The 19,723-nt window shown below is 43.7% G+C and overlaps 1 protein-coding gene across 10 annotated transcripts in view; it reads left to right on the top strand.

The window, feature by feature from the left end:
* Positions 1-2,834: 2,834 nt before the first annotated feature.
* Mpp7 (membrane protein, palmitoylated 7 (MAGUK p55 subfamily member 7)) overlaps positions 2,835-19,723 on the top strand; it is a 278,928-nt gene continuing 262,039 nt past the window's right edge. For 3 of the 10 annotated variants that reach the window (XM_006526325.4, XM_011247025.3, XM_006526330.4), the window contains exon 1: positions 2,837-2,995. The gene's annotated coding sequence lies outside the window, so the exon portion shown is untranslated. Of the gene's footprint in view, positions 2,996-19,723 lie in introns of all 10 variants that reach the window. The other 7 variants (XM_006526326.4, XM_017318009.1, XM_017318010.1 and 4 more) reach the window with 4 other exon arrangements.

Raw genomic sequence — 19,723 nt, 5'->3', positions numbered from 1 at the left:
GTCCCTGTCCCCAGTCCTCTGACCCCCATCCCCCAACCCTGCATCCCTGTCTCCCATCCCTCACTGTCACAGTGACTCTTAAACATTCTTCACTCAAAATAAGATCCTGGGAGGTGGAGTAGATAGAGGAAGTGAAGAGAAGTTCTGTGAAGAAACTGACTCTGAAGAAGCAATGCTGTGATCTTGTAACTTCCACAGTGTTACTAGAGGGGGGTTTGGATAGAACAGTAAAGGCAACACCCAGTTGTTTCAGAGTGTCTGAGCTTGACCTGAGCCATCTAACTTGAGAAGCTCAGGCATTGGTATACAGTGGAGTAGAAAGAATGGAGAAACTGGTTTGTAGAGGGCAGAGCTGTTCTGTGAATTTGAGAAAGGTGTACATTAGTAAGTTATTTTGGGGGAACCTATCCACACAAAGTGCACTGCCAGGAAATGAAGGGAGAGGTAACAACTAGAGACATTGTCAAACTCCTGAGAGGCACAGCCACTTTCACAAGTTCAGGTCTGTAAGAATGACCTAAAATGCCAGAGAGGGGAAGCACAAGCTACAGTCAATCCTTGGTCAACTCAGAGAGCACCAGCAGATGGGAGCCTGTCCGCCCTGGATCCTCCTCCTCTTCCTCCTCAGCCCTGGATCATCTTCCTCCTCCTCAACCCGGGATCCTCCTCCTCCTCAGCCCTGGATCTTCCTCCTCCTTCTCCTCAGCCCTGAATCCTCCTCCTCCTCCTCAGTCCTGGATCATCCTTCTCCTCCTCCTCAGCCCAGGATCCTCCTCCTCAGTCCGGGATCATCCTTCTCCTCCTCCTCCTCCTCCTCCTCCTCCTCCTCCTCCTCCTCCTCCTCCTCCTCCTCCTCTTCCTCCTCCTCAGCCCTGGATCCTCCTCCTCCTCCTCAGCCCTGGATCTTCCTCCTCCTCCTCCTCCTCCTTAGCCCTGGATCCTCCTCCTCCTCAGCCCTGGATCCTCCTCCTCCTCCTCAGCCCTGGATCTTCCTCCTCCTCCTCCTCAGCCCTGGATCTTCCTCCTTCTCAGCCTTGGATCATCATCCTCCTCCTCCTCAGCCCTGGATCTTCCTCCTCCTCCTCAGCCCTGGATCCTCCTCCTCTTCCTCCTCAGCCCTGGATCATCTTCCTCCTCCTCAACCCGGGATCCTCCTCCTCCTCAGCCCTGGATCTTCCTCCTCCTTCTCCTCAGCCCTGAATCCTCCTCCTCCTCCTCAGCCCTGAATCCTCCTCCTCCTCCTCAGCCCAGGATCCTTAAGGGAGTACAGAGCTGCCAAGATGGGAAGTGTGTGTTTTGTTTGTTCTGTTTTGCAATGCTCGGGGTCAAAGCAGGGACCCTACACAGCTAGGCAGACACACTACCAGGGGACTAAGCTAAAATGACTAAAAGACTTTTTATTACTTAAGGGCCATCAGAAAGGTATGAGACTGTGGTGCTGGGTCAGATCTCTTCCTCCAGGATTTCTGTTGAAGGAATAATGGTAGCCTCCATCTGCCATCTATTCCATCAGTGTGCAGTGACATCACAATGGTCTCACGGGATGGTAGTGGATGTCTAGAAGCCAAGTGAAGTAGAAATTTGCAGAGAAAGCTAACCTACCTTCCTTTCCTTTAGTTTGGCTTTTGCTCTCCATATTAGTGTAAGCAAACAAAGACTGTATCTTGTTCACTACATGGAGTTGTTGGAAATGGCCTACTCAGAATTTATGAGATTGTTCTGGCAGCTTAAGAAATTTCAGAGTGGAAGTTGCTTCACACTGGCCAAGGTACCAGACATTCAGGCTGGCTGGAAATGTGCTAGCATCCCCATTATTTGGATTAATTACAGGCCATCGATCCTTAACTCCTACACTTCCCATAACTTTTAATGTTCAACATTTATACATAGTATACATATATCACATCAAAGAAGAGAAACTCACATTGTCTTCTTTTAATTTCCTCCACACATGAGCTTTCCACTGTGTCACCTGAATTTCTTTTCCTGTTTTTTTTTTTTTTCCAAAGATTTATTTATTTAGTACAAAATTCTTTGTATCAGGGAGTTCTGCTATAATAATTCTGCCGACATATTATTTTATGTGCTACACACATATTCTGGAAGGATAGACACATCTCAGTTATCCTGTGCTCTTTTTCAAGATAATGAAGGATGTAATTATTGTATTTTTCTCTATTATAGAAGATCAAGTCCCTTGCATATCTCCAAAGTTTTTCCCCTTATTAATTTTTCTATTTTTCCTAAAACAAAGTTTATTTATTAAAAATTATGAAAGTAATGCTTTCTCTGTTCCTACACAGACAAGTAGTAAATAATTCACTTCCAGTCTCACCAAAGGTGAAACCATCGCAGAGCTTTTATCTGACATCTTTCTGCAATTTGTGAGGAATTTAAAATATATCCCAGCAGCCTCACTAAATTAATATGAAGTTGAAGATGGGATGTTATTCAACAAAAGGTCTTTCAAGACCCACAAGACAGTAGGAGCTCAGGAGGTCGTACCCTGCACACAGTGCACACGGAACACAGCTCCTCTACTGCACCTCTTCCTATAGTCACCTGGGCCTGGGCAGCCAAGGGCAAACACAGCAGCGGGTCGGGGCGGGGACGGAGAGGAGGAGCTACAGTGCCGCTACCAATAAGAGCTCTGCTATGTTTGCCCTTGCCAACCAATGAGAGAGCGCTGAGACGACCTTTTTCCTTAGGCAAGTCCATCAGCCGACTCCTTGACTGACACTCTGTTGCTCTTGGCCCATAGGCCCATAGGCCCCGCCCCGCCAATGCACCTCCCAGCGAGACCCCGCCTCCGAACTTCGAAACCCCGCCCCCAGAGTCTCCGCCCCGGGGCGGGGCCAAGGCAGGAGTTGTGGCGGGTGCAACCGGCTAGTTCATCCTGCTGAGCTGTAGTTGATCCGATCTGCCTCCGGATTGTCCTCAGTTGTGATCCTGAGCTGTGGAGCTAAGTGGCGCTTGGACTGCGGCTGCCGAGTAGGTACGAGGCCCGGGGACTGCGGCGCCTCTCGCGGTCTCGGCTCCTGCGGCCGCGCTCCCTGGAGCCCCTGCCGGCCTCCAGGCGCCTCGCCGTAGCACCTTGCTTAGAGGAGGGCAGAGGAGGTGGTGCGGGCGGGGGCGCGGGCGGACCCTGGGACCCTGGGGCGCTCTGGGACGCGGCGGCAGAGCCTAGGCGGGAAGAGGAGACTGTGGGGGCAAGAACGTGCTTGAAAAGCCTTTTTAAAACCCCCTTTGCCCAGAAAACGTCTTTATTGAACACTGTTTAATTCAGGTTTATTAGACACTAGGCAGTGCGTAGTTCACGGGGTTCACCGCGATGTTATTTGCTTTTACTTACAGTATCCTGTCAGGAATTTGTTTGGGCACATTTTCCTAAGTGACAAGTGGATCGAGCACAGTGACTGATGACTCACCTTTGTCTGGGATGAAGTGGGGAGGGAAGGGTGAAAGGAATACGGGAGGAATGTTTGGACGATGCCCGTGCAGGTTTGAGAATACAACGGGCAGGAGTAGAATTGTGGTTTTCTCCTGTCTGTCTGTCTCTGTCTTTCTGCCTCTCCGTCTCTGTCTCTCTGTCGCTCTCCTTTCTTTTTCTTTTTCTTCTCCTCCAACCAACAACATTACAACAGAAAAGGCTTTATAAAAAGCAGACTGTGGATTTTAGGCTTCAGGACTGCACCTGCTACTCCTGTAGTAATACGTGAATACTTGGCAGACAAATCCTAGGCAATTTATCACGTGGTTGGATGTTCTTAGGAAGCAATACCTCGAATGGCTGTTAACTTTTCTTTAACCTGCCCAGTCTGCCATATGTCCACAGGGGAAAAGATGCCGGTCATTGAGGTTTAGAGGGTTTGCATCCGTGGTGCAATGGTGTCTTTTGAAGTTCTGTCTTTTTGCCTAGGTGCACACAGGTTACACTTGCCAGTTACAGGGGAAGGCTGTGCAGAGTATGCCCATTTTACAGTCACAAGAACTTTCAGGCATTGCGGCAAAGGAAACTATTGTCGGGACTCTTGACTGCCGCTTCACTTGGAATCTGGTTTAGGTTCTAATTATTGAGCACAGTACAGGATCAGAAATGGTTATCTTCAAGAAATACTGTCTCATAGTTTTTCCAAGCTGCTACTAAGACAGTTTGAAAGTTCCCAGGAAGGTAATTTCCCACACGGGCAAAAGAAAACAAGTGGAATTGATTGCGCTTCATGAGACTCTGACTGAAATGTTCTGGGCGGGGCCTTTTGCAAACTCAAGAGCTCCAGGCTTGCATACCTCGTCCAGCTGTGACTTCAGGTGTTTTGGAATTGGTCTGAAATATAACTGAAGTATCAAGTATAAGATGACTTTTGAGGAAGTCTTTACAATTATTGAAGGGTTGAAAATGTAGCAGTTTTTTTTTTAAATTTTTTAAAATTAGAATGACTCAAGAGTTTAAGGGGTCAGTATGGGCTGATGTCAGATTGGGGAACTCGCTGGCTGTTAGGTTTTGTTAAAGAAATTAGGAACATTGACATGTCTCATGACATTTCTTATTATGTTCTTATTTTGAAGTAATCCTTTCTGTCTTTTGTAATGCACCATGGTATGTTTCAGGTAGACTACATTTGATGTAACTTACTTGTGAAATACAAGATAACCGTATACAAGTTAAACCCTGCATTTCATCCATATGTCTGCCCCTTCCCTTCTTTTCTACCCTGACTGTGTTTGAAACAGGGTTTTTATGTAGCCCAGACTGGCCTTGAATTTGAAGTGATCCTCTTGCCTTTGCCTCCCGAGTGCTGCAATTACAGACTTGGGCTGCTGGGTCAGGCTCACTCTTCTTGTTTTGGTGCATAACATCGTCAACTGAAAATTTGAAGCAAAAGTTTCTGTGATAAAAACCTTGCATCTGTTATTCTTAAAGCCGGAAGCGCTTCCTTGTGCCCAGTTCTCCTGAATATGGGAACTGGAGATAGATTTTCCTGTTTCTACCCAATCTCTCCCCACTATAGATTGGCAGGTTTCTCCAGAATTATCTAGGATACTATACAAGCTGCCCTGCATGGCGTACCTGGTGCCACTATGGACAGCTTCCCTACTGTAATGTTGTCATTCTTTCTACTCTTACTGTCATGCTGTACACAGTTTAGTGATGGGGAGGCATGTGGGGAGGGGCAGCTGCTCTTTCCACGGCAGTGAATGACTTCAGGGAGGTTGATGAAATGAGCTTATTCTGAAGAGTAGGGTGTTTAATTTAAAGTGATGAAATTTTGAGCGCGTTCATAAATAACCTCTACTGTGGGCTTCCTGGTTCTCCTCATAGTCAGTAACCCAGAGCAGAGGGAAGATTTATTGCTCTGTGTTTGTGTAAGCTTGAGCTTTCAAAAAATGGCTGTGCTTTGCTGACAATTTATATAAACAAGGACTAAGCTATTTGAGGGTACCTTGGCTTTTTTTTTTTTCCTTCCTTTTTTCCTTAGGTTGGTTTTTTAAAAGATGTGGCAAAGTACTTGTGGTAAGACTGTGTGCCACTCATTGTGAATAGATGCTTAGGTAAGGCTTCCCTCCAGAGCTGTGAAAGTGTTTTCCTTGTGCAGTCACTTAATACATTTTTCTACACTTTGCTTCATTAGGAGAGATGAACGAGGGTTTTCCTCTCTCTGTGACTGGAACTCTTAGCTGGCCTTGCTGTTGATTGTATTGCTTTTTATTCCTTGCTTCAGCAGGGGGATGAGTAAACACGGTCCTTTGGATAAAGCAGTTCTTAATTTAGATAAGATGTCGTGGACTACCAGGTACACTTCTTATACAGTGTAAATGGCACCTGAGTAGCTGTTAGACTACTCGGTGTTCCTTAGGGAATGAATACAACTAAGATGTCCAGTCTGCCCCCAGCTTCCCTCATCTATAGCTGGTTGAGTCCTTGGATAGGAAAATATACCAGTTGCAGAGGTCAACTGTACTTGACCACTTTTTTTTTTTCCAGACATGGGTTGTCCTAAAAAATTTAAATTACATTTATATAGTCATCCATAACTCTTCCACTTGCTTGCACATACTTGCCACAGTGAGGGGTAGAGGTCAAAGCAGAAGTGGGGCTGCTTCTCCATGTGGGTTCCAGGGGTCCAACTCAGTTCCTTAGGCTTGATGGCAAATGCCCTTATCCACCGACCATCTCATGGACCCTGTGACGTGTCCTTCTTGTTTCCTAGTGTGGCACAGTCAGAATAAAGAGTAGGCCTTTTGTTTTTTTTTTTCTTTTTCTTTTTCTTTTTCTTTTTCTTTTTCTTTTTCTTTTTCTTTTTCTTTTCCTTTTCCTTTTTCTTTTTCTTTTTCTTTTTCTTTTCCCTTTCAGGGTCGAGAAGAGAAGCTGATGAGAATTGGGGTCTGTGGGTAGTGAGGAAATAAATTGACATTATTTTGAAATATGCATTACGCCATTTGCATTAGGACAAAACCCTATATCTGGGGTTTTTCAAAATGGTGATCATTTCACCCTTCATGCAAAGTAGGCTAGTGATTTTCAAGCTCTGAAGTCATGTACAGGTGTTGTGAAAATGTGGCCTGCTACCCTGGCCCAGAGATTCTTGAAGTTCTGGTAAGTTCAAGGTAATGTGGTGCTGCTGACACAGTGAAAAACATTGAATGAATCCCAGAGGAGATACAAGTACTATTGCTGGTACAGTCTTTGGAGTTTGAAAGATGTTGACTTGAGTCTCAGCCTTGCCAATTCCTAGGGACAGTGCTTCAGGCCAGTTAACAGTTAACATACACACACACACACACACACACACACACACACACACACCCTCTGGTAATTTCATGCATGAATACAGTGCAATTAGACCCTCTGCATCCCACTTTGCTCTTCTAAGTCCATTTGGATCCCCAACTTCATTTCTGTCTCCTCTTCCTCCTTCCTAATGAGTCTGGTGAGTGCTGCCTACATGTGCATGGATGGATATGAGGTCATACACTGGCAGCCTTCCAGGGGCCGTATCCCTGAAGAAAACAGTCTCCCCTCATCCCTAAGCACCTCAGCTGGGGGTGGGGTGAGGTGGGTGGGTTCTTGCCAGCTTCTTCCCTGTTCATGTTGGAGCGCTGATTGGCTTAATCTTCTGTAGGTCTTTCTCATGACTGCAGTGTCCTGCCATGTCCTCAGGTTTTCAACTCTAAAGTATGAATACTAGTATGTTATGTTGGTTTTAAGTTAATATTAAGTTAACCTTCGTGCTCCTAGAATTGTGTTTAGCAGGTGACAAGCATGCAATAAGGGTTGGCTTTTTAGTCACAGAAAGCAGTTAGGGTATGAAACAGTGAGACTCCCAAATCTTATAAATTGAAGGAAGATCCTTAAGACAGGGAATTTTATATTTATCCTTATTTCCATGCATTGTGGAATAATATGTGAACTTAATTACTGTTTCTTGACTACAGGAAAAATTTTTAGGCATGTAAAATATTCATCCTGAAGGTGCCTCTCTCCAGTGTTGAATTCGTTGTTAGAGTATTTTGGACTCAGTTAGCCTTCTGGTCCGGCTTTAATATGCCAGGTTTGGTTTTTATTTTTTTTAAAGGGATCATCTCTTTATGTTTTGTGTATATGTGTGTATGAGTGCAGGTACATATGTATGTGTAGGTGTTCATGTGTCAATGTGGCTGTTCATTTGTGTGTATGTGTATGTGTGTTCAGAGGACAACTTGGGGTGTGGTTCCTCAGGAGTCATCCACCTTGTGTTTTGAATGGTCTCTCACTGACTTGGAGCTGCCAAGTAGGTGGGCAGCCAGCCTGGTCACCATCTGTCTCCACCTCCCCTGTTCCGGGATTCTAAGTGTGGGACAACCAGACTGGTTTCTTCATGAGTGCTGGCATTAAGGTACTCATGCTTGCACAGTCAGCATGCCATTGATTGGGCTCTGTCGCTAGCACTCCCGTGTTTTTGAGGCTAGTCTGAAACACTCCACCTACATGTTTCAGTTTCCCAAATGCTGGGATTACAGGTATGTGCCACCAAGTTGGACATGTAGCAGGCTCTTTAAGTTTGTTCATGAGTGAAATTATAGAAGTTTCTGGCACTCACCTCTTGGTTACTGCTAACCTGTAGGAATGTGGGACTACACTCCGTGATTTTGAACGCAGTTCTTAGGGCTACAAGTTTGCCATATACCTGATTAATTTCTCCCTGCAGATCTGAGCACCCCCATCTCTTTGGGGATCTTCTGCAAAGTAGACTCCCTTTCTTCATGATGGTTACAGTCCTTGATTTTATTTCCTCTGTGGTGGCTACCATACTCCCACTTTTGCTGTGTCTTCATCAGATTATAAAGTCTGAGATGGGGGCTGAGAAATGCCTCAGCAGTTAAGAGCACTGACTGCTCTCCAGAAGGTCCTGAGTTCAAATCCCAGCAACCACATGGTGGCTCACAACCATCCGAAATGAGATCTGATGCCCTCTTCTGGTGTGTCTGAAGTCAGCTACAGTGTACTTACATATAACAATAAATAAATCTTAAAAAAAAAATAAAGTCTGAGATCAAGTATGTCACCTTTGATCCTGGGACAACAGCATGGGGCACAGTGACTGGTAAGTGGGGAATTGGCACCTGTTGTTTAGATGGAGGGTCTGGCTTGGGTGCCCTCTTTGTCCTCTCTCCCTTCTTTGTACCCTGTTGGTGCTCAGGTAATGCACGGTTCATGTACACTGTCATCACTGTTCATGGAGAGCATGACACTTGTTTGAGGTCTCTTCCTTGCTTACCCATCTGTGCAGCTCTGTCCCTGCTGACCTGACTGTGTCAATGCCTTATTTGGAAGCACTGCTGGCTCAGACCTGGGCTGGCTGTTCGGGCTCACTCTCTCACCAGCTGCTGTTTCCACATTCTCCCTGGAGCTTCACATTTTCTGACTTCATATTTTTTTCCCAATCTAATGCAACAGGCGGAGCCACCCAGACAGAGACACACGCCAGTTTCTGGTTTCGAACACAGTCATGTGTTCTATCCTATGCTTGTTAACCATGTGGCGTTCCCTTTACCACATTTTCCTTGATTTGGGCATGTATTAATTTTTACTAACTTTTCTATTAGGGTTCCCTGACCTTTTCCTTCCTTTCTGTCCTACTTTATAGATGTCACTCTCTCCTTTGATTTTAGATCCTTCTAGAATCTTTTTCTCTGGAGCTTGGTTCCCAGCACTTAAAAGGCCTTGTTTTACATTATAGTGTCTTCTTCACATACTGTTCAGAACAGAATTGTCATTTTTGGTGTCCATCCATTTCCCCCATCTTATATCTTGTTTAGAAAATATTTTTTTTAAAGCGTGTTTCTACTTTTTAAAAAAAAAGTGGCAAGGTTAATTTTTCCCAGTCCCATTTATAAAGTAGCCTAGGGGGCGGTGATGCTAATTCTGATCTACACCAAGAGTTATCTCTCCCACTCACCTGTCTTTAGGCTCTCTGTTTCTGATCAGCTTGTTCCTGTTCCAATTCCACATTACTGCTTTTAAGTTGTTCTTGCGGTTTGTAGGTGGATAGGGTGGGTGGGTGGGTGAGTGGATGGATGGATGGATGGATGGTTGATGGTAATGGACTACAGACATTTAGAGAGGCAAGTGCTCCATGTGTTGGTTTTACTAGGAAAGTGTGCATAGCATTTGTTGGGTACCTGGGTTAAAAGTTTCCACTCAAGTCATGTTGACTTCTTAATATTTCTTTAATAGTTTCCCAAACACCATGTACTTTGGGAAGGCTTAGCTTCTGGAAAGAATTTCCACTTGAGGTTAACTGCTTGCTTATTTTCCTGAAGGTGAGTCCAGTCCATGGCTGATGCTTCTGGCTCTGTCATTCTATCTGCAGGGGCCACATTCTTGGGTTTCATGGGCCTTCTGCCTTCCACTGCTGGTGTACTGCTCACAGGCTATTCTTTCTTTTAATTAAATATTTTAATTTTATGTGTATAAGTGTTTTGCTATATGCGTATCTATGTATTATGTATATGCCTGTGTCCACAGAGGCCAGAAGAAGGCATTGGAGGGCGTGGGATCCTCTGGAACTGGAATTACAGGCGATTTGTAGGTCACTGTGTAGTTGCTGGAAATTGAACTTAGTCCAGTACTTTTAACCACTGAGCCATCTCTAGCCCCAAGCCTGTGTGTGTGTGTGTTTACATTAAATGCGTATAGCGTTTGCTACTGTGCATTATGAATTGTACATACCTATACATATAATATAGTACAACATTTTAATGCCTCAAAAAAGAACTAATTTAAATGTGCAGCAGAAGATATTTGGGGATTATTACTACATGGTGGGTAAAAAAATCATAAAATCATGTACTTAGGATAATTCTGCCTTAACAATAAAGAGTGAGTTTATGTTCATGTAAAATTCTCTTAGTTGTCTATAGATAGCTTTTAATAAATGATTGCTATTAGTGTCCGTATTCAAAACAGTTGAAAAGTAACTTTAGTAGGCATTAAGATTATAAATGAGCTACTTTGTAATGATTATCTTCCTAAATTTTCATACATAACATTGTAATATTTTTAAACAAAGAAAAACAGGTTTTAAAACAACTATAAAAACTGGGAGTAGGGGCTGGTGAGATGGCTCAGCGAGCAAGAGCACTGATTGCTCTTCTGAAGGTCTTGAGTTCAAATCCCAGCAACCTCATGGTGGCTCACAACCATCCATAATGAGATCTGACGCCCTCTTCTGGTGCATCTGAAGACAGCTACAGTGTACTTACACTATAAATCAATCAATCAATCAATCAATCAATCAATCAATCAATCTTTGGGCTGGAGTGAGTGGGGCCAACCAGGTCGCCAGAGCAAGCAGACCAGAGCAATCAGAGGTCCTAAATTCAATTCCCAACAATCAGATGAAGGCTCACAACTACCTGTACAGCTACAGTGTGTACTCATATACATAAAATAAATACATAAATCTTAAAACAAAACTGGGAGTGGGAAGAGAGTCTAGTATCCTGGTTAGATTTAGGCAAGTCTTTTGGGGATGTGTTCTTGATTATTTGATTGATGTCGGTTTCCCAGCCCACTATGGGTAATTCTTCCATTAGGCAGATGGTCCTGGGTTGTTGTATAAGAAAGCAATCAGGTGATTAGGACATCTTTTGTGAGATTGTGTCTCCTCAAAACCACAGGAATGCTCCACCTAGATACCTCAACAATATGGCTGCCTACACAAGGCCCAAACAGTGAGAATAACAATAGACAATTCTTGACAAAGAACTAGGGGCAGCAAGGATTATTAAGAGAAGAAGAATCAGTCTTCCCCAGGGAAGTTATCCTTCCTGGGGGAAGTCTTCCCCTAATTAGTTAGCCAATTCCAAACAGTGGGCCATGTAGTTACATACATACAAGTAACTCTAAGCAGATGCAGCACGCTGTATTTATATAGTTATGCAGTTACATCTGTGTAACCCTGATAATTTAAAAAAAAAGGTTGTGAATTTGAGAGGGAACAGAGGGAGCGACACGTTAGGGATTAGAGGGAGGAAAGGGAAGGGGGGATGGCGTAATTATATTTTAATTTAAAATAAAGAAAATTAAAAAGGACGGTTCACCAACCTTTGGGGACACAGCCAGTAAGTAAGCAGTACTCATTTTTAGCTCCCTGTTCTAGGTTCCTGCCCTGAGCCCTGCCCTGGCTTCCTTTTGTGATGGACTACAATTATAAGCTGAAATAAATCCCTTTCTCTCCAAGTTGCTTTTGGTCATGGTGTTTATCGCAGCAATAGAAACCCTAAATAGGACAGGTAGTGAAAACAGATTGTGACCTGAAGCTAAGCTTGTGCGCAGACTCTCCTTGTGCTAACAATCCTCACCGTTGCAGTGTGTGCTTTGCTTAGATCTTCCTAGAGCCAAGAAGCACTCACAGCTGCTTGCCCCAGCCCTCCTGGCTTCCCACCCCTGCCACATACAGAATATTCTCAGGCTGCTCAAGTGGGTGGTAGGTAGTACCCTCCTGGTCCATTTCTAGTCTCAACTTTTAGTGTTCTGTTCTGAGGACAAAGCAGAGAATAAGGTCATGTCTGAAAGCTTTGCAGCAGCAAACCCTTGACCCTTGACTCTATCTCTTACTTTTGGCATCAGAATCATTTCAATCATACTTACTCTGTCTGTCTGTCAATATTTTTTGGGGGGGGTGCAGTTCTGTGAGATTGAAGCCAGGTCTTCATGCATGCTAAGCACTCGCTTCTCCGCTGAGCTGTATACCCCTTCTTTTGATTAAAACCATTTTGACACGCTGGGTGTTTTGAAAAGTTTGTATAGACCCACAGAGTTCACAATCTCTTTGAGTACTGCCAGCTGATAGGAACTTTGGTCAGGACAGTTTAGGGCCTGCTCCTCATACTTCTCTGTCTCCCCAGCAAGGTGCTGACCCAGGCCCACCTGTCTTACTACCTGCTGAAGCCTCCTTACCAGAAGCAGGGACCTGCTGCCTTTTCATACATCTCTGCTGTATTGTGAAATTGTTTTTTAGGATGTATATGTATAGTGTACATGCATATTACATGTGTGTATATGAATGTGTGTGTGTGGAGGCCCCAAGGTGACTTTGGGAGCTTTTCTTAATCATGCTCCACTGTGGGCTCATTGAGACAGGATCTCTCAGCTGATCCCCGAGCTCAGTGATAAGGCCAGTTTAGCTTGTCAGCTTGCTCTAGGTACCCTCTGCTGTTGCCTCCTCTGTGCTGAGATTACAGTGAGCAGCCACACCCACCTGTACGCTGGGAATCTGCATTTGATCTGAATGCTTGCTTAGCAGGTACTTTACCCACTGAGCCTTTCTGCAACCCCGTAAGGGGAGTTTAGAATGGCTTGAAAGTCAGTGCGACTGGCCCCAGCGACTCCTGACTCATGTGATGTTACATTTGTTGTATCACAGTGAACTTCTGCAAACACGCTGATCTGCTGCTACACTTAACTGAATTCACAGAGCTTGAGAGATGTAATGTCCCTTTGTTGGAGACATTGCGATTCTATCACTGTGGCATCTTCGGTAAGAAAAAAAACCACACCAGGACATTTGCCACCTGCATTTAAGGAAGGTTCAGCATGTTCTGTTTTAGTTCCAGTGAGTGGAACTTTGATCTTGATTTGATTTAATGTCTACTTCTTAGCAGAACTCTTACACAGGGTGTGAGTTTCTGTTTGGCCAAGTTCTGTTGCTTGTCTGGGATGTTGTGAGTATTGGTGGTAATCATTGCCTGCATCAATCCTCAGGCTCCCAGCAGGCTGACATTTCAAAAACTTTCTCTCAGTATCTGAGATAGGAGAAAAAGCAAGCTAAATATTTGATAAAAATTTAAATTAGGTTTCAACATTATGAGTTGTTCTGTTAGATTCTAGAACACGTCTGCTCAGGATGAATGAGCTAAATTTGTTTCTACAACACTTGATTAGAAAAATGCCAAGCTAAAAGTACACTGGATCCAAGGAGTCCTTTGCAAGGTTGACTTGCAGGGGTCCAGGGGAAACCCTCCTTCCTCTGTGTGTTTCCTAAGTAGGCAGACAGACAGTGGAAAAAGATTGCACAATTTTTTTTTTAGAAATACATAAACATGGGAAGCATCTAAAATGTGAACTTCAAGGGGAGGCAGATGCTGGAAGATAGAAAAGCTAGAGGGGTGCTGGAGAGATGTAGGAAACTGAAGGGATGTGGGGCGGGGTGGGCTCTTAGGGCCCAGAGTGTAAATAGTAGTTTGTGATTCTCTGGGAAGTAGCCTGGATCTGAGGAACATGTGGTAGTAGCTTGTGCCAAATATCTTGGTGTGAGGTCATTCTCTTCTTTGCTTTAAAAAAAAGATCTATCTGTCATCCATCCATCCATCCATCCATCCATCCATCCATCCATCCATCTATTTAATGTATGTGAGTGCTCTGCCTCACCTGTGTGCCAGAGGAGGGCATCAGATCACATTATAGGTGATTTCCCCAGTGGGATCATTCTTTAGTGACATGACTTTAATGTCCCTTCAAGGGAGGAGGCCCCAGATAGCTGAGTTTCTTTTGAGAGACTGCTTGCATCAGCTGGAAAACCTTCTGAGGGAGATGCTTCTGCTCAGTGCTTGTGGGGAGAAAGCCCTGGATTTTGGAATCAAGACAGCATATTGCTTTCTAAGCTCTGGCTCTATTAGTAGAAACATTTGTTTGTTACAATTTGAAAGTAGCTTAATTTATTTGGAATTAAATAAAAATAATGGTAGAAACCCTATAGGGCTGGTAAGGGAAGAAGAAATAGAAACATTGAAGCGGAACTTTTTTGTCTGTGAATTATATATAATTACCCTGACATGAAAAAAATACATCGTATTTCCAGATTTGAAAATATGTAAATATATTTGTCTTTAAAGTACTTGCAAAATAATAAAGTAGGAGAAAAACAAACTCTAAGATAATATATATACATATATATATAATTTATATATGCCTCTGTGTGTGTATGTAAATTATAAATAAAATATTAAAAAAATTATGCTCAAGTCAGAATTTCACTTTAGGGTCTTGGCTGTCCTTGAACTGCCAATCTTCCTGCTTTAGGGTCTTGGCTGTCCTTGAACTGCCAATCTTCCTGCTTTGCTTTGTGAATTCTGGGATTTTAAGTGTACCCTCTAAATGTTCATTGTGTGCTTGGCCTCTGCCTTGGACTGCTGGGGTTCTGAGTGTGCCCACTAAATGCCTAGCTATTGTCTTGATGATAGGTGTGTTTACTGTGCCTGGCTGTTTATATACATTTGATTGACATTCCATGGGTAAAAGGAACACCTTCTCCACTCCTTGAAATGCCTTCTTGAAATGTTGACGTAGATCAGAAATTAAGATGTTTGGGCTGGAGAGATGGCTCAGCGTTAAGAGCACTGACTGCTCTGCTGAATGTCCTGAGTTCAAGTCCCAGCAACCACATGGTGGCTCACAACTATCCTTAATGAGATCTGACGCCCTCTTCTGGGGTGCTTGAAGACAGCTACAGTGTACTTGCATATAATACATAAATAAACCTTTTAAAAAATAAAATTAATTTAAAAACATTTAAAAGAAAAAAAGAAATGAAGACGTTCAAGGTGCTGTGGTAGCTGTTTGGGTAGGGCAAGTCAGGCGCCTCTCGGGAGCGTCTCTTGGAACCAGGTAGTGAGAAGGGAAGCAGCAGACTCCTCAGTCTGCAGCCCACACTTCTGCTTGCCTGTTCTCTAGAACAGGTTTTTCCACATTGGGTCAGACCTGTTTTCCGTCCCTCCCAGATTCCTTCTCATCATTTGAGTGACTGCTGAATGTACAAGTATTTACTTCCTAGATGAGAGAGATTACATGAGTCTTCTTGAACCCCGGCTGGGAACCAGATAACTGGAACCTGTTACACTGGATTTTCTTCTTCATTTCTCTCCAGGGTTTTTAGAACAATGGCTCAGCAAAGTACTTTTAAATGGTCAGCATGCCAACTGACTGCTGACCCACCACAGGTCTGCTCAGTGTTTTCAGCCCTGGGCAGATGACAGTTACAGTGACTTTGGTCAGATTTCTCATGGGTCTTTAAATGAGTAGCTAAGTACTTTATTTTTGCACAGAGATTAAAGTATCCTTTAAGATGTAAATAGTAGGCAAAGTTTGAATTTAGCAACAGCTGGACAACGCTATGACAGATTGGAGCTGTAGATAGAATCTGCTACGTGTCTTTCCCTTGTAATATGCAGGGACTGTGTTGAGCAAGCTCTGCCAAGGTATGAGTTTGTAATTCTTTACCATCTCTTTGATGTTGTCTTTTCATTTTACAAATGGAAGGATTGTATCATGAATCTTGTAAATAGTGGTCAGGCCAGGATTTCAACCTAAGTGACTCACATACCATGACAAGACCGGTGGGTGAGAATGGCACAACTGAATTCATGTTGGAACCGCCCCTCCCCACCCCCCAAACACACACGCACAGAGGTAGGTGAGAATGACACAACTGAATTCATGTTGGAACTTCCTCCCCCCCCTCCCCCCCACCACAGTACACACAACACATATTTTTTTGAAACTCTGTAATTTTTCCTCCTTTGGATCCTGATCACAATATAGACAGGTACACAGCACACCTACAGTGTCTGGCCTTGCAACTTTTTCTACCAGTGCAACAGCCTAATATTAGAAGTGTGCCCTTGAGAAACCTAAAGGAGGCACACAAAATTCACACTGCAATCATGAACTTGTTCTTCAACTGATGCTTGATCTAATAGATGGAAATTGCTTCCTAGCGTGTAAGAAGATGTACATTTTGATGTATTCCTATCCCTTATTGACACTCTATACTTCTCTTTGAGGCATCTGTCTATAGAACTTTATAGCAATGCCATATCAAGTGTAGAGGGTCCAGTATGGTTACATTGGAGGGAGCTCACTGATGTTGCACAGGTAGACAGATGTTGGCGATGGGGTGACTGAGGAGTCAGGGATGTTAATGGAGGTTTGGTCAGTTCTAATTACAGCAGTAGATTTGATGGCTGAATGGTTATGTCTTTAATTTCTCAGTTTTTTCTTGGTTTCACTTGTTTCTCTGAGTTGCTCCTGTCTGTTCAGTGGGACCTTGAGGTTTTGACCTGCGTAGTCAGCGCTTCTGCTAATGTATGTCTTTACTCCTTGGCTTGGGAACTTTTTTGATTCCCTTATGGCACTGCTTGGCACTCCCCTGAGCTCTAGATCATTGACTTTGTAGAATTTGAATTGGCAGTAGTCCTTCACAGACTTTGAATGTCTTGAGTTAGAATGTGTTATCTGATCATTTCTCCCTCTAAAGCTAGTCATGTGTCATGCATGTCTGGAGAAGGGAATGTGGATACATTGACAGCCAACACTTAAATCAAGTTCTCTATTTAATTGCAGAGGCCCAGAAGCATTCTGGAAGGTCACTGGCTTTGTTGGCTCCCACCGATGTGACTCAGATGGCATGCTTTTCTCTGCTTTTGGTTTCCAGTGAAGTGTGCTTCTGCCTGAGATAAGACCAGCGATGATATTATGGTTCTGGTAGATTTCACAGGAACTTGCCCTTCTGCTGAAAAGAACATAGCTTCATTCAGGCCAGATACTTCACTCTGAGGAGAAAGACAACTTGATATTTTTCTCAGAAACTCTATTTGCAGCCCTCCTGTGTTCTGTAGGTCTGCTGCCATAGCTCTTCCTAGTGGATCAGTGTCTACTGTCCTAGCCTCCAATTGATTACCTTAAGGCTACATGCTTCAGTGATGAACAATGTGGACTGTAAAACTAACCATGTATACTAGGGTTTCTATTCCAAGTCTCATGGATCACTGGTCTCATGAACCTTGGCAAGTGTGGTCAGCTTTTCTTTACTATGACAAGTTTCTGAGTAGGTCAACATACATTTCATAGAGGCAAGACAACACATTGCTATGGGAGGCACAGAAAGAGTGAGAGAAAGAATGGAATCCTGCTGCCTTTCACAGAGGCCATGTCCATGATGACTTGAATACCTTCCCCTAGGCCTTACTACCAACTACTACTACTTTCTTCTTCTTCTTCTTCTTCTTCTTCTTCTTCTTCTTCTTCTTCTTCTTCTTCTTCTTCTTCTTCTTCTCCTTCTCCTTCTCCTTCTCCTTCTCCTTCTCCTTCTCCTTCTCCTTCTCCTTCTCCTTCTCCTTCTCCTTCTCCTTCTCCTTCTCCTTCTCCTTCTCCTTCTCCTTCTCCTTCTCCTTCTCCTCCTCCTTCTCCTTCTCCTCCTCCTCCTCCTCCTCCTCCTCCTCCTCCTCCTCCTCCTCCTCTTCCTCCTCCTCCTCCTTCTTTCTCCTCCTCCTCCTTCTCTTCCTCCTCCTCCTCTTCCTCCCCCTTCTTCCTCCCCCTTCTTCTTCCTCCTTCTCCTCCCTCCTTCTCCTTCTTCCTCTTCTTCTTCTCTTCCTCCCCCTCCTTCAAGATTTATTTTATTTATATCAGTACACAATTGCTTTGTTCAGATACACCAGAAGAACACATCAGATCCCATTACAGATGGTTGTGAGCCATCATGTGGTTGCTGGGAATTGAACTCAGGACCTCTTAACTACTGAGTCATCTCTCCAGCCCTAGGCCTTACTCCTTAAGATTTCCATCTTTTGATAGTGCCAAATTGAGACTGTGGATTTCGCGTACAGACTTTCGGAGGGCATTCCAGACACAGGTAATTGAGTATTTCCAAGCCTCAGTTTTCTTCTGTGAAACAGGCGGATGATTGAATCCACTATAGAGGAAAGGCAAGGGGATAATTAAATACTCTAAAGTACTAAGCATAGTGCCTATGTGAAGCAAGGCACCAGAAGTGATGATTGTTATTAACTAAATTCTCCTTTCTTAAAGGTGACTCCCTGCCCCATCTCTATTATGGCGTCAGTAACCAGATGACTTCTTTTGTATGACTGACACTTAGACTGGCACTCATGGCCTCATGTCTAGATTGCAGTTTGTTGCTTCATGACCTGTCATGGTTCTGTCTGGAAGCAGCCAGAGTCACCTTATTTTTTTAAAGATGGCCAATGATTCTTTGCATCTGCCACATAGTTTTAACTGCAGTGCAACTTAGAAAAGCCAATCACGTGGAATCGGGGGGCTTCCTATTGCTAATCTCTATTTTTTTGTTGCTGTTTCCTTGATTTTTTTTTTTTTTTAAAGTTCCATGTGGCTCAGGCTGGCTTCAAACTCAACCATGTAGCTGAGGATGCCATTAAACTCCTAATTCTTTTGTCTCTACCCATCCAATGCTTAAACTGCAGGCATTCACACCGTGTGTGCCCATCCTCGTTTTTCCCATATAGTATATTAGTTACTGTCATACCACACAGCACTGTGCCAAAATGCTTGACAGAAACAGCTTGATATGAGAAGTATTTGCTTGCACTCATGGCTGCCAAGGGATTTTAGTGGGGAAGGCACTGTAAAGTGACTTCAAAGGCCAGCTCCTACTGATTTTCTTCCGTCACTGTGGTCCCTCCTCTGAGCAGTGGGGAAGGCACTGTAAAGTGACTTCAAAGGCCAGCTCCTACTGATTTTCTTCCGTCACTGTGGTCCCTCCTCTGAGCAGTGCCACAGCACTCAATATAGTGCCTTAAAATAGGGACCTGGTATTGAAAAATCCAAGCTCATGTAGGCATTCCACTGTGCTGTGACATAGACATGCACTCTGAGATGGGATTTTTTTTTTTTCATCTATGTTGTATCAATTGGCATTGTGGATTGCTTCATTGAGTATGAGCCTATTTGTCTCTCATGGGACCATTTTGCCCTTGTTATGTGACCTTCACTTGGTCTGAACTGACAGTGACTTGGGAGACAGTACCTCTTCCTCTCTGGGCCCTGGCTTATCTTTAGTAGTTAAATTGCTTAGAAGTTTTACATCTTTGTGCAGTAATCTAGAGTGCTAGAATAATTTTTCCAGTAATCCAAGTGCTAGAATAATGATCTGTTGAGACCCTATGACCTGAGTTTGACCCTGGGATACACATGGGAAAAGGAAAAAAGGAACTCATAAGTTGTCCTCTGATTTCCAAATATGTGCCATGGTATGCACACATACAGACACACACACACACACACACACACACACACACACACACACACAAATTCTAAAATTACTAATTAATAGCCACTTAAGCATGTATATAAGAAAAAAACTAGGAATAAATTAAAGGCAAAATCTCTGACTTCCAAGATGCGTCTATTTTTCTTTCTTTCACTTTG

The sequence above is a fragment of the Mus musculus genome, chromosome 18 (assembly GCF_000001635.26).
Source record: "Mus musculus strain C57BL/6J chromosome 18, GRCm38.p6 C57BL/6J".
In the NCBI taxonomy this organism is placed as follows: Eukaryota; Metazoa; Chordata; class Mammalia; order Rodentia; family Muridae; genus Mus; species Mus musculus.
The sequence above is the reverse complement of the archived record's forward strand: the minus strand, read 5'-3'. Positions and strand labels throughout refer to the sequence as shown.